Source organism: Lepus europaeus, chromosome 1 (assembly GCF_033115175.1).
Source record: "Lepus europaeus isolate LE1 chromosome 1, mLepTim1.pri, whole genome shotgun sequence".
Classification (NCBI taxonomy): domain Eukaryota; kingdom Metazoa; phylum Chordata; class Mammalia; order Lagomorpha; family Leporidae; genus Lepus; species Lepus europaeus.
The window spans coordinates 9,911,412-9,926,845 of record NC_084827.1 but is presented as its reverse complement, the minus strand read 5'-3'; the positions used below and the strand labels follow the sequence as shown (position 1 = coordinate 9,926,845).

General features: G+C 49.1%; 1 pseudogene; it reads right to left on the bottom strand.

Annotated features, from left to right (window-relative positions):
* Positions 1–1,461: 1,461 nt before the first annotated feature.
* Positions 1,462–14,689, bottom strand: LOC133761999 (sal-like protein 4; annotated as a pseudogene).
* Between the last annotated feature and the right edge of the window lie 745 nt (positions 14,690–15,434).

Sequence of the window (15,434 nt, the reverse complement as noted above, 5' to 3'; positions counted from 1 at the left end):
TTTGATTCTGTCTTAATAGATACATAGAAGAATCAGGCTATTCCTAATTTTCTGGGCCCAGGGTCAAAGTACAAAGATGTCTGAATGTTTACAAATTATAAATGAAGCAACAAAGAACTTAGATATAACATGTTCTTGTTTTCTGCCTTGACAAACGTGAGGGCACTTCCAAAAGTTCATGGACAAAACGAAAAGGAAAGTTTAGTGCAAAAATTTTTGAAAGCCACCTTTCGTCTCTTCAGTACTATGCACCTTCCAAAGCTCCCTGTGCTTACCTTCATAATGATCTGAAATGCTAGGTTCAAATCTAGAGTTTTTAAATTTCTTGGAGTTCTAGAACATACCTGCATGGGGAGAATACCCCCCAGAGGCTGGCCCCACCCACTTCTGTCCGCCCCCCGTTTGTCTCCTGCTGGGACAGGCTGGTGCGCGTGGGCCTGCACACTAGACACCAGTGTGTGCACACTACAGTCACACTCCAGCACGCCCTAGCCCCTCTTGGGTGGCCTGCTCAGGTCCTGGACGCCGGCTTAGGGCTTTGGAGGCAGCGAGTTCCAGATCTAGAAGGGCGTGGTGGGGCCTGACCATGGCCCTTAGGCCTCTGGGACGCTGAGTGAGGCGATGCACAGCCTGAACAGGGTGAGCGGACACCTGCAGGCCAACTCTTCCCTCTGCAGTGCCCAGGACATACGGAGAGGACGCCCTGTCCAAGTGACCTGGGAAAAGCAAGCAGGGAGCGGCTGGAGGCGAGCTGGAACCCCTGCACTCCTCAATGTGAACCCTACCTCTGCAATTAACTGGACACGCCCACCTTCCCAGGGTGCACCAGCGGCACCCGGGACCAGGGCGCATGCTCAGACTCTGCCTTATTTGCATATCCACGCCCACACCACCCGCTTCCTTATAAAGGGAGCTGGAAGGCAGAAGGGAGCTGCTGCGGTGTGGACCCCGGACAGGCCTGTCCCACTCTCGGAGCGACCGTCCCGATCGCAGGTAGCGTTTCCGGTGTTTCTTTCCCCCCGAGTTTGCGCTCTTTGGCCCACGCCTGTGGGGTGTTTGTCAGTGCGGGGCGGCCCACGCTTGCAGGTGCACGTACTCTTATTGCCTACCAGGCTTGGTTCGTGATAGCAGCCTTCGTTTCGTAGTCTCATGTCTGTGGGAGACGAGAAGCGGGACTTGAATTGATACATGCGTTGCCCACGTCGTAAGCACGCGGCCCTGTCCCCAGCTGCTTCCCCGGGTTGCGCCGGTGTGTACGCCCTTTTGCTCAGGGGTGCAAGACCAGGCTGTGTGACCTTGGCCAGGCGAGTGTCCTCTCCAAACCTCGGGTCTCATGGCTAAAGCGAGCTCCTTTCTGGCTCCAGCCTTCCATGGTTCTCTGGAACCAGGCCTTGCATTTTTAACCACTCGTGGCCCGCACCTCGTCCGCCTCTCTTGGTCTGTAGTAATGGTCTCAGTGCTTTATCCAATGCCGTATTTGTGTCTTCTGCTGTCCACCAAGGGTTCTCTGGGTAGACTCAGACAGGAACCAGCCCCCTGAACCGTGCAGGTTCTCTGGTAGCTTTCACAGATGAAGGAAAATGGAGGCGGCTCACTTGCAACACAGGCAACTTTGATTCCTGCTTTTAAGTTTTTCCTCTCCTCTGGCCGTCTGCAATAAAATACATCCACGGAACAAGGGAGTCTCACCCTGTCTGGTTCCAGGGGCACTAAATCCTTGGTGTCTGTGCAGTTATCTGAAGGATTTTATTACATTGCACTGCGAAGAGCTGCTCCTTGCTTCTCCTTTGCCTCACCTCTTCTTTCCATAACGTGAAGAGGAGATTTATCTTCCAGCCTGAGAACATTTCGAGGTGACTTAGAGCTGTGGATGTGGTGCTTTACAAAGAAGGACTTTCAGTTTCCTGAAGATGGCACTGTAATTTTACTTCTATTCACACGGGCACTTCATCACGCACAGAAAAGATGTGTGCCCCTAGGTTCATGTAAGTGAAAAATGTCTGACAGTGTAACTGTGCACTCACAGAAGTGTCCACCATGGAGATGTAAAATTTATTAAGTTTAGAAAGGGAACACATGATCAGTTAATGGTTCTCACTTTTAAGGTGCCACTCTAAAATTTTTGTAAAGAACATAGCGGTTCATTGTATGATAAAGCAGTTAAACAAGAGATCAGAAAAGAATCTAAGCAGATTCATTATGTTGTATTTCCAGTTCTCTTGTCTACCACCTTTATCACTTAAGAAAAGTCTAAAACAAATGGCTGAATCTTATTGCATATTGATTGCAGAACTGAAGAATCAGTTCAACCTGGGTGTCCTTGTGTTCTCTGCCTAGTAAAAGTGGATGTCCCTTCCCCAAGGGACTGCATCCAAGACTCAAAAACAACCCAGAGAATTGCTCATCTGTTTTGAGACTCTAGTGAAAGTTATGATATTTTAGCTGAAGGCTCCGGGGGTGAGTGTTACCCTTGTTCCAGTGGAAACCAGTGTGATCAGGTTTTGAGCAGTTGTGTCCTTTGAAGGTTGTCTTCAGTATTAAGACAGGATGGGCAGGAGCCTGCCAGAACCCAGCCACTGAAGTAGGCCTCACACCAGTGGAAAAAAGCGCTCTTTTTCTAGTAATTGTCACGATTCTCTGGGTGACGGAACAACTTGGAAGTTATGGGGTCTTTGGGGGAACGTCACCATGCTAATATATTAAAACTAACAAAATTGAATAGATTTCGAGCTTCAGTAAGAATATCGTGTCTTACATTTCAGAAGAGAGAATACAGTGGTTAATTTTATGTGTCAGCTTGACTAAGGGATGGCCAAAGAGCTGATAAGATACTGTTTAAGGCATGTCTCGGAGGGTGTTTCTGCGAGAGATTGGTAGGTGAATCGGCAGACGGAGAAAGGGAGATCCACTCTCACCAGGGGAGGTGGGCGTTGTCCTAGCTGTTGAGGGCCTGAAGAGAACCCAAATGCAGAGGAAGGGCACATGTGCTCTCTGGAGCTGGGCCATCATCTCCTGCTGCCTTCAGACACTGGTGCTCCTGACCTTGGGTGTTTGGCATCTGGAACTTACCCCATTGGCTTCCATGGCCCCCAGGCCTTCACTGTCAGTTTTCCTGGGACTCCATTGCCAATGGCAAACTGTAGGACTTGTTGGCTTTCCTAGTCATGTGAATCAGTCATCAAAAAAAAAAAAAAAAAAAAAAAAAAAAACCAACAAAAAACCCACTCTCTCACTCTCTCAGTGCATCAATATATATCCCATTGATTCTGTTTCTCTGGAGAACCCACACTAATCAGCACACAGTGGTTAAGGCAGAGAGACAATGCTGGCCCCATGACTTGCCCATGGGACCATGTTGTGGCTCGAGTGCTTACAGGTGAGAGCCAGCTGCACCTGGGACCTGGTGATAGATGCCGACTGCGTGCGGTTCCCATCGTGCATTCCCACCAAGCCTCACCTGGGGGCACCTTCAGTCCTCAGCGTGAGCCTTGCTGGGGCCAGGAATCCTCCAGCAGGGTAGAAAAATGCCTTCAAATGCGGAAACATTAAAAAACGTAATGCTTGCATTGGGTCACAGTAACTCATCTTGCAGTCTGTGAACAGGTAAGGTATTATGGTTGGCCTCCTAGATAGAGTGCATCCTTGGGACCTGTTTGTGATTTTCTCAGGACTTTGCCTGGAAAAAAATCCTGAAATGATGCTATCAGAGTGAAAGGGGAGGGATAGAGAGGAGTGGCTGTGGCCTGCACCGCCGCTCACTAGGCTAATCCTCCACCTGCGGCGCCAGTACTCTGGGTTCTAGTCCTGGTTGGGGCGCTGGTTCTGTCCCAATTGCTCCTCTTCAAGTCCAGCTCTCTGCTGTGGCCCAGGAGTGCAGTGGAGGATGGCCCAAGTGCTTGGGCCCTGCACCCGCGTGGGAGACCTGGAAGAAGCACCTGGTTCCTGGCTTCGTATCGGCACAGTGCACTGGCCGTAGTGGCCATTTGGGGGTGAACCAACGGAAGGAAGACCTTTCTGTCTCTCTCTCTCTCACTAACTCTGCCTGTCAAAAAAAAAAAAAAAAAAAAAAAAAAAGGAGGAGTGGCTGAGCCAGAACAAGGGCCAGGATCAGGATCAGGCAAGAAAGGAACCCAGGGCTGTACCTGAGCACCAGCACTTCGCTGGGTGTGCGCCCCATGTCCTAGGTCTTGCTTGCCACATCTTGGCCCCAGCTCTGGCTGTGCCTGGCTGGGGAAAGGAGTCAGCAAAGCGCAGCAAAGTCTGCTGAATGTTCATTGCCTTCCAGTGGCCGGGGATCACTTCCACAGGCCTCCACCAGGCTTTGCCACTGCCCCTTGGTCGCAATAACTCATCTTGCAGTCTGTGAACTCTGGGTGATGCTCAGCATAGCTCCCACTCCCCTCCTCCATGCCCAGGGCTGAGGAGTTGGCTTAATGGTCCCTCCCTTTACCTTAAACTGCTCCAGGTGGCTGCTGCTCCTCCCCATCAACAGAGCTAAGCGTGTTCCTAGCATGTGGTTTCAGGGCAGTTGCAATTGGTTCCAGCCTCTCTAAGGAACCTTTAAATGTGGGGCCCTTAGAAGGTAGCTACAGCCTTCATGCCTGTGACTCCTTGGAAAGGATTTCAAGAAGAATGTGTGGACTGTGGGATTTAAGAGTTGAGCAGCATTTAAAATATTGAGGTTCTGTAGCCCTGGGTTCTATACAAGTACAGTGGTGGGGGAGGAGAGAGGAGCGTGGGCAGGGGATATGAAGATAAAGAAGATGCTGTCCACTCCTGCCCTTCAAACCTGGACTGAGAACTCACTGCCGCATTTTAATAAAAATACTTCCTATGATTGGGGTATGCTGAGGCTTCATGTGTTGAAATGTAATCCCCATCCTGAGGTATTCAGAGGCTGGAAACTTAATCCAACTGTGGTGTTCAGAGGGGAGGCCTTTGCAGAGTGATTAGGTTTGATCAGGTCATCGGGGTAGAACCTCCATGGTTGAATCCTGAGCTTCCTACAGGGATGGGGAACATCCGGCCAACAGGCCTTATAAGTTCCAGGAAATCATTGGGTCTTGTCCTGGCAAGGCAACTGCAGGCAGGACTCAAAATCCATTACATCTATAGCAGGCTAATTTTTATGTTGATGATTTTGTATGAGCCGTGAATGATGCTGTAAATAACCAAGTAGCCCTTGGCAGAAAAAAATTTTCCCACCTCTGCCTCCTAAGGAGGGAGAGAGACCAAGATGCATAGACGTGCGTGTTCCCATCTCTTGCTGTGAGATGCCGTGTGCTGCCTCAGGACGCTGCAGGACAGGCCACCACCAGGTGAAGCCCCTAGACAAAATCAAGCTTTTTCCTTGTCAGGTAGCCTGCCTCTGTGATTTCCATGCAGTAATGAAAAACAGACCGATGCAAGCCTTGTTTATTACAGTTTCTGTAAATGCCGTGCCGTCTCTTACTTGTCATCAGCAGTGCCTTCCAACCCCCATTGGTAAATTTCCAAGTGCTTCCAACTACTTTTGCACAGAGTGAATTCTGTGTACCCAGTGCTTTGGGGTCTCCCAAAGTCCTGTTTAACAAGTTTAATGTCATTTCTCTAAGCAAATCTGAATCTCACGTCTGAATTATTGGACATCTTGCTGACTGCGCGTTTTCTACAAGCTTCGTTCCCATTGAGCACCCAGGGAGACTCACTGCCAGCCCACTGGCGCCTGCCATGCTAAGTGAGACAACGGGGCAGTTATTCAAATGATATTAAATATTAACGCCGACATTTTCCAAAGCTGTATCTGTCGTAGATCATGGGGGCTGCAGCTGTCATCTCGAATCCCTTCAGACTGTGAGCGCCAGCAGTGTTCTCTCCTTGCAGAGCCCCATGACTGGGCTGCTTGGCAGTTTCTTTGGATGTATTCGGAAGCCTCAGAGAGAAAGGACAGACCCGTTTGCTGATGGCTCTGTGTTTGTTACAGGTTGGAGGAAGCCCTAGGGCCAAGGGAAAGGTTGAGTAATTACAGTGTCTGGAATACAAGAGTGCCTGGGGATGTGCCTGGGACTGACAGCTCTGCCTCCCTCAGGTGCCAGGCTGCATAGCCCCTGTCAGCCATCAGGTTTGGCTTTAGATAGACAAAACCCATAGAAAAATGCAATGCTTTGTTTAGTAGGTAGAGCTGAGAATGGGGCCTTTGTGGGTGAACTCTCTCAGGCACCCTCCTGGGACAGACTACTGTGCAGGGTTGTCAGAGCCCTGGAGGCCAATAGTTTTATTTAACCACTCCCTAGTCAAATGTTACATTAGAAGTAGCTGTCATTAATTCCAGCTACATCCCAAATTCTTTTCACTCCTTGTTTCATCTTAGCTTTCACAGTAACCCTGTAAAATAAGTGTGACCTCCATTTCTTAGTTCCAGGAAATGGAGACATGGGGAGTTTAAGTGGCTGTCTGAAGACATGCTATTGAGTTGATAATGAATTTTAAATTCAAAGTGAGTTCCGAGCAGCTTTCTACTATAGCCTGCCACCTTCATTTTAGATCAAACTTGGAATTTTCTTTAAAGATTTATTTATTCATTTGAAAGGCAGAATTACAGAAGGAGAGACAGAGAGAGGGAGACAGATTTTCCACACACTGGGTCACTCCCCAAATAGCTGCAACAGCTGGGGCTGGGTCAGGCTGAAGCTAAGAGACCAGGAACTCTATCTGGGTCTCCCATGTGGGTGGCAGGGGCCCAAGTACTTGGGCCATGTTCTGCTGCCCTCCGAGGCACGTTAGCAGGGAATTGGATGGGAAGTGGAACAGCTGGGACTAGAACCAGTGCTCATATGTGATGCCAGCATAGCAGGTGGTGGCTTAACCTGTGGTGTCCCAAAGCTGGTTCAAACTTGGAATCTTTTTTAAAAGAATTTCCTAGAGAACTACCCAGTAGCTCTAGTAATAAACATGTTGTTTGACTTTTTGAATCAAATGCCATGACTGACTTGATCCTCTAGTCATGATGATCAAAGTGTCTCTAGGACAGGCATTTGATCCAACGTGTAAGCTGTTGGTTACGAGGCCTGAGTCTCCTATCCGAGGACCTGGATATGAGTCTTGGCACAGGTGAATTCCTGCTAATGCACACCCTGGGAGGCAGTGATGATGGCTCCGTGTTGGACACCTAGATTGAGTTCCTGGCTTTGACTCTTACTTACCCACTCTCCACTCTGCCCTACCTCCATTGTAGGCCTTCGGAGAGTGAACCAGTGGATAGGAGCTGTTTGTCTCCCTGTCTATGCCTCTGTCAAAAAAGTAGAGAATCTCTGGCCACTGTCACATGTTCCCTGGGGGCACAATTACTCCAACTGGAAATGACTGGTTTAGAACCGCCCCCTGCACGTTTTTTGGGGAATCCCAGCCGTGACTGACCTTTCCCCCTTATCTGTTCTGCTTTCCCTGCCTCTTTACTGTTCTCCCCCAAGCATGAGCGTAATACATTCTAGGCACAAAAATCCCTATTTCAGCATCTGCTTCCCAGGAATCCAACCCGAGATGTTGTTTGTTGCCATGGACAGAAAGTCCGTGAAACAGTGAATGATTCTGGGCAGACCACTTCACTTGGAAAACCCGAGGGGCCCTTACTCCGGTGTTTGGTGTTATTTATGGCGAGTGCGGCTAAGAGCTAATTGCAGATCGCTTGCTTCTGTACACATCAGCTTTGCTTGCTAACGCGTGGGGGTAAGAATGTTGCCAAACTAAAAACAAGGAACTAGGCCTCAGAACAAGAAACAGGGCCCGATCTCAGGCAGGTTTCACAGACACCCTTCCCAGATGTTCCACCGAGATTAACGGGCAGAACATTCCGCGGGTTTTCCGAGAAAATAGCCCCCTTATCCCTGCCCGGGGCAGCCACTCCCCATCTGAAAGGACCCAATGAGTACCCATGGTAACCTTTAAACTAGCCAATCAAGCCAAACCCTGCAAAATATGTTAATCCTGTGGTTTTTGCCTTTAAAAGATGCTTGTAACTGCTGCTCGGGGCTTCTCTTCACCTCTGGTGACAGAGAGCCCGTTTGCGCAAACGCCTAATAAAAATCCTCTTGCTTTTGCATCTACCGGTCTGGAGTTTGGGTCTTTGGGCCACCACCCGAGCGCATTGGATTCCCAAACTTGGGGTCCATCACACTCTCTGGGTCTCAGTTTAACCATCTGCAAGAGGAAGGCACTCCCAGCTTTTAATGCTTTGTAATATACAAAGGCAGTGCAGTGTGGTCACCTGGGGATGGTCTCACTGGTTGTAGAATCTGCTGCCAGGGAACAGCAGAGGAAAGCCCCGGTGGTGGGTGTATTTGTTGGCTGAATGATGAAGTAGTTTCTAAAGAAGAGGTGAATCCTTTGAGGGCCAGGACTTCGTCTTGTAATAATCTACCCTATGACATGTTCAAGTTGTACCTGTTACTCTTGGAAAACTGCAAGAGTCTGAAGATTGGAACCTGAAGTACTGCGCTTTCTGAAATCAGCGAGGATAGAAGTCTGCTTCCTTGTTCCCAGCAGGAACAAGCGTCAGTTGTATGCAGCTCTGAAATCTCATTATTATAGCAGTTGCTTATTTTAAAATTTATTCAGTTGAGAGGTGGAGAGCTTGGGATAGATAGATCCTTCCTTTGGGGTTACTCTCCAAATGCCCACATAGCTGAGGGGCTACAGCTGGAAGCCCAGGTCTCCCGTCCAATAGTCTGTGTTGGCAGCGTGCTGGACTCAGGAGCCAGAGCCAAGTATTGAGCCCAGGTGCTCCAAAGTGGGGTTGTGGGCATTTTAACCACCAAGAGAAGTGCCTGACACCAGCAGAACCATTACAAAGAATTCCACCTACCCCCACTGTGAACTCATGGCTACACATGTGCAGAAAGTGTGCACTTTGCTGTCTGCAGCTGGGTTTGTCGCAAAGGAGAGTCAGGGTGCTTTGATTGCTGATTTGCAGCTGACCTTGCTGTGCTTGAGGTCCTGCTCAGTAGTCAGGGTTGGAGTGCCCTGGGCCCCACCCTCATTTGCAGATGTGTGATTCATCCTGTGACTGGCTCTCTGCTTTCTGGGGCAGCCATAATCAATTACACGGACTGGGTGGTGCAAGTAGAGAACCGTATTTTCTCACAGTCTGGAGGCAGAAGTCCAAGATCAAAGTGTTGACAGAGCTGGTTTCTTCTTTCCTTGGCTTGCAGATGGCCGTCTTCTCCCCATGTCCTCACATTACAGCCTTCTTTGTATTGTGTCCGGATGTCCTCTTAGAAAGACATCAGTTGCATTGGGTTAAGTCCTAGTCCTATGACATCATTTTACCTTAAGTGTCTATTTAAAGGTGCTATCTCCAGATGCAGTCCCATCTGAGGTGCTGGGTTATGACTTTAACGTAGGGGTGATGGTGTGTGTATGGAGACATGACTTAGCCTGTAAGCAATTAGCTTTCTTGTGGATTCTATGTAAACACACATGCTCTGCCAGCCCAAACAACTGGTTTCAAAATTCAATTCCACCACAGGCTAAAAGTGTGACCTTGGGAAATGAAGCTTCCATTTCGTTGTCTGAGGGTCAAGGCCGTGGCACAGAGAGTGGAGCAGAGTAACCTGCAGTGAACGTCTGATTTAGGGGCCTCACTTCTAAATGATCGTGTGAAGAACTCAGAGACCCTGTTGAGGAACAGTTCTGTTCTTGCCTACCCAGGCTCCACCATTCCCTGCCCTCGTGTCAGTACCAACGCCCTTTCCTCATATTTGCCTGATGAAACTCTACAAATCCTTGAAGGATCCATTTAAAAACACCAACAAAACCTTTTCCACGAAATCATTATGGACTACTCTAAAGAAAGTCTTGCCTTTGAATTCCAGTACTTCACTGTGAGACTGCAGACACTTCTTTAGTTAAAGATTTGTTTACTTACCTGAAAGGCAGAGTTACAGAGAGGCAGAGGCAGAGAGAGAGAGAGAGAGAGAGAGAGAGAGAGAGAGAGAGAGAGAGACAGAGAATGAGACAGCTCTTCCATCATCTGGTTCACTCCCCAAGTGGCTGCAACGGCTAGAGCTGGGCTTGTTACCGGAGAAATTGCAGGGTTCTTGTCTTCGCGCAAGAAAGAATTCAGGCGTGAGACAGAGTAGTGGGAGGTAAAATAGCAAGGTTTATTAGGGAAGGGACATCCGTAAGGCAGATGGGCACCTCTCCAGACAGAGCCTGAGAGACTGGGGGGGGGGGGGCAGGAGTGAGGTTACAGGTTTGAGTGAGTGGAGAGATTACACCTGACCAGGCCAGGCGGGCGACTCAGCAGAGAGGCAGAGGGCTGAGCTCACAGTCTGGTTGAGGCTGGGGGTTTTTAAGGAGATGGGTCTTGCTTCCCCACCTCTGCTCCTCTTGGAACAAAGGGCTTTTTGGATGTAAATAGAAAAACTTCTCTCTTGAAGGCCTGAAACAAAGGACTTTATGGATGCAAATGTTATCAGACAGGAGGAAGGGAGCAGGGTGTTTGAGATGCAGATACTAGGCTGCACCTGGGAGAAGGGGTGGGGACCTCCACCTGGCAGGTTATCAGGTAGAAGGGGGCAGGGCAGGGCAGGATGTGAATACCAGGCTGCCCCTGAAACACCATCAGGATGACCTTGAGGTGCAGCATATGCTGGACATAGATGTCTTCTCTTTAGGCCTGTTACACACACATAAGCTCATAACTGACTTCCTACCTAACAGGCTGATCCAAAACCAGGAGCCAGGAGCTTCTTCTGGGTCTCCCACGTGGGTGCAGGGGCCCAAGGACTTGGGCCATTCTCTAGTGCTTTCCGAAGCCATAGCAGAGAGCTGGATAGGAAGTGGAGCAGCTGGGACTCGAACTGTCTTCCAAATGGGATGCTGGCACTGTAGGTGGCAGCTTTAACCGTGCTGGCCCCCAGACATTTATTTTTAATACAAATAATGACTAATAGTTACTGGCTTGTCATTGCTTTCAGAGACATTTTGAAAGTCACTTTATAGATATTGATGGATTTAATTCTTCCTATTTGTCAGATAAGAGGCCTGAGAGATTGAGTGATTATGCCAGGCCATGTAGCTAATTAAGGTACCCAGAATATATAGTTCCCTGCGATGCCCATTCATTTCTGATCCATTGCCTCATCTTATAAAAACAGGCTCTGAGCATTTGGGTGAGTAATCTGTTCCCCTAAGCAGACTGCTGTGGTTGTCGGCTCTGTACCCCTCCTCCATCGGGAATGAAGACAGCTCATCACCACCCTGGGGCCTCGAATCGACTCCAGTCTTCCCTCTTTTCACAAGAGTCCTCTTTCATTCAGCTCCAATTGTGAGAAACTGGGTTTTATGGCCGTGGAAGGACACAGGAAAGCTGAGAAGACATATCTCTACAGATCACACAGTTTCTGGAAGGCCGTAAATACCAGGCACCCTGTAGTTTGGCAATACCTTTTTTCAGGAAGCTCTTGCAATGCATGTTCTCACATTTCAGGTTTGAGAGAAGCAGCTGCAGTCTTGAAGTCCGTGTCTGGGGAGACAGACAGGAGGCCTTGCTGAGTTTTGAGCCCCTCGGATGTGTTCCCACCATGCTGATCTCTCTCCATGAACACCGCAGAGACCTGGCACTAGAAATGTGGCTGTCACTGAAGCTGCCTGGAGAGAGGGTCTCTGAATGCAGGGTCCCTTCTGTTGGGGGGGGGGCTGGAAAGAAAAGTGGGAGCTCTTTCTGTACAACATTCAATATGCAAGCATGTTCCTTCACTCGAGAAAGCCTGATTTAACTGTCAGTGCTCTGTGGCTTCTGATGGAAAAGGTTCGTGCAAAAGAAACAGAAAAAGTAGGACTTTAAATTCAGAAAAGCATTCTGGAGGCAATTAAACAGGAAGTAACTAAAGTTTATAACCATATATATATTTGAGTAAGAGTGCTTCTAAGTTTGTCTCTGAACATAGAACTAAAATAAAACTATGCTGGGTGGTGTACCTCGAGAATGTTAAAGTAGGGATATGGCCCTTGAAAAGATGGTATAGGTCCGGGTCCAGGTCAGGTTGAATAATCAAGGTAGATGAAGGTCACACTCACAAAGTCCCTGTGCTAACTCCTGTCCTGATAGCAGCTTCATTGGATGTCCTAGGCCTGTCACTCTCCACGAGGAAGCCTCTCCAAGCATTTAGCAAAGACCTCGTTGTTTTCTCGGAAGAGCCCTACCCCACTCTGATTCCGTCAGACTTTGGAGGAAGCCACAAGGAGCCCGGGGACAGAGGGCGTCCCTTCTCATGTAGAATGTGGTAAACGTCCTCTGGGGTCTTCCATTTCCAGAGTCGGGGGAATTCATCTAGTGAATGAGAAGCAAACTTGGCAAATTGCTTGGAGCCCCTCAAGTTCTGCTGGCTGGCTTAGCAGCTGCACATTAATACAGTCTCTACCAGGGCATGGAGTTTGGTTCAGATCACAAGTGGTAGGGCCTTTATTTTTCCCTTTCAGTTAATCATCAGAAACATGTTTGTTATCTAAGTGCCAGTCGTTTATCTAACTTATTGGGACAAGTTTCTTTCCCAAGAAATTCCGAAATCAATTTGCTTTTCCGCAGTTCATTTTTAGCATATACACAAAATCATTCTGCTACAAGTTGAGTCGCGTCACAGCACATGTGACTTGACTAGCTGTGTGAACATTGCTTTCAGAAATTGAACCTCTGGGATTGGCATTGTGGCACAGCAGATCAAGCTGCTGCTTGTAACGCCAGCTTCCCAAATGAGTGCTGGTGAGGGTCCTAGCTGCTCCGTTTCTGATCCAGCTCCTTGCTGATGTGCTTGGGAAGGAAGTGGAAAATGGTCCAAGCACTTGGGCCCCTGTGCCCACGTGGGAGACCAGGATGGAATTCTAGGTTTCTGGCTTTGATCTGGCCCAACCCTGGCTGTTCTGGCCATTTCCAGTGTGAATTAGTCAATAGAATATTGATCTTTCTCTGTCATTCTGTCTTTCAAATAAGATGAATATAAAAACAAAACCCCAGAAATTGAATCTTTATTTTAATTGTTCCAAATGTTTGAAGAAACTATAGTGTTGGATGTCAGGTTCAGTATGGGGTAGCTGAGACTCGGTGCTTTTCCAGGGATTATTTGAGATGTGGTGGCTCTGAGAGAGGTAGGGTGGGTGGTTGCTGGCTGCCCAGAGGGGCATTAACTTAAGTCTGATTGAGTCTTAAGTTCCAAGGGAGATTCAGCCTGGTTTGTGGAAGCACAGATTTCTTGGTTTCTGGAGGTGTTGTCCTTTTGGAATAGGACTCCAGCTAGCTGCTTGGAGATAGGGCCCCGTTATCTGCAGGGGCAGATGCTGGAAGATAGGCAGGCAGGACTGGGCATCCTAGCCAGGAAGGCTGAAGTGCAGAACCAGCCGGGATGTGTGGTTGAGTCAGCTGGGCTGGTCTGGGTGGTGCAGGCTGCTCCACATTCACCTGCCTGTTCGTGCTCACTGAGAGGCTGGGATTTCCTTAGGAAACATTTCTCCGACTGTTTTCCCGTCTGTACCTGATAGAGCTGTCAATTTCTTGATGGCCAGCTTGCTTTCTTGGCAGGCTCAGTTATTTTTTGCCCGGTGCATCATGAAGTGGACTTTCAGGTTGTCCTTGATGGTGAAAGTTGACCCCCAGATCTTGCACACAAAAAGAATCTGAAGGGCTCTAGCAGATGAGAAGTTCTTCCCAAACCACGTGCAGCCGTGTTGCTTGGCCTCTTGGTGGGACTGGGCCTCTAATAAAGGTGTCACACCTGGGACACAGTTGAGAAACTCACAAATGCGCCAGCAACTTCAACTTAGATGTAAGTGGGCTAGGCTTGGATGGACATTGATGGGAGACTGCTCTGACACTTGGCTTGTAGAGAATGGTCTTGCCTTTGGGTTTGTTTGTTTAAAGATTTATTTTATCCATTTGAAACACACACACACACACACACAGATCTTCCATCCTTTGGTTCGCTCCCCAAATGGCCACAATGGCCAGGGTGGGCCAGACCCAGCCAGGAGCCAGGATTTTTCTCTGAGTCTTCCACATGGGTGAAGGGGCCCAAGGACTTGGGCCATCCTCCACTGCTTTCCCAAGCGCATTATCAGGGAGCTGGATTGGAAGTCGAACAGTCAAGTCTCAAAATGGCACCCATATGGGATGTTGGTATTGTGGGTGGTGGCTTACCCCATTATACCACAGTGCTGGCCCTTTGTCTTTGGGTTTGACATCCACCTTGGAGAATTCTGGTGGCTTCCCTCTCCCTTTGTTGGATGGGTCTAGCACCACGTGGAGAAAGGACTCTCAAAGAGCTTAGATCTAAGGCCTAGGGTCACAAAGCACTTTGGAGCACCTGGGTCCCATCTGGCTTTAAAGCAAAGGGTGTCAGTCCTGGGGATAGAGAGCTGGCGGTGGAAGGGATGCTGGCATGAGGTGGCTTGCCTTATTTCTAGGTATCCAGAGACAGATCTTAGCTTCCAGCTTTCTGGTTGAGCAAAGCCACAGTCTCAGAAACCTACTGGGACATGTTACTTCCTAAGGTTTTCAGGGTATGCGTGCTGACGAAGCCGGAGTAGGGGGTGTGGGAGCCCACGTGCTCGCCTGGCTGCCAGTCTGCTCCGTGAGCTGCATATGCTGGAGCTGCTTCTGCTGCAGACCCATGACCTGCTCCAATGCCCTCAGGGTGCTATTGGTGCCAGGCTCCACCATCCCCTTGGCTCTGCTGACTGGTTCGCTACCACCTTCGTACCTCAGCGTGTCACACTATGGTGTTGGACATTGTGTTTTTGTCCCAGTTGGCAGGGCAGGCAGTCTGCCTTAAAGTATACTGCAGCCTTCTCCTTCATTCTCCCTGTGGCTCTTCTCATGGATGGGGTGACTAGTGGCTCAGGACAGGGGAACTCTGAAAGCCCTGGCCCCTCGCTGTTGTTCATGATAAAGACAGGTGGATTTCCAATGCAATTTTTCTTATGTCCCAAGAACTCAGATGCTGAAGAACTACGCACAGCACTTCTCACAGGCAAGCGTGTCCTCTGGACAAGTGTTTTACCATCACTTTGTCCCCATTTGCTTCAGCACCATTGCCTGCTTGGTTCATGGGAGGCCCCTCCTCCCACTCAGCTGGTGCCACTGGGGCCGCATCTCCTCACCTTGGTCCACTTCTGAGTCAATGTGGGGGAAGGGCAAGGGAGTGGGGGTGCGTCCCATGCTTGTGCCTCGACATGGTGCAGGCATCTGTGCTCAAGGACAGCTGTACGTATTTGCTGTCTCCACCGCGTATCCCTAGAGTGGGAAGTTTACCCTTCCGGCCAGAGCGTGTATGTCCCAGTAATTATTATTATCAATAATGCATTGTGATTTGTCATGAGCCCTGACAGCTGATTGGCTTGCAACCAAGACCTCGGGGATTTTTTTAACTACGTTCACTCACTTTGCCAGTCTCTCTGGCTTCCTA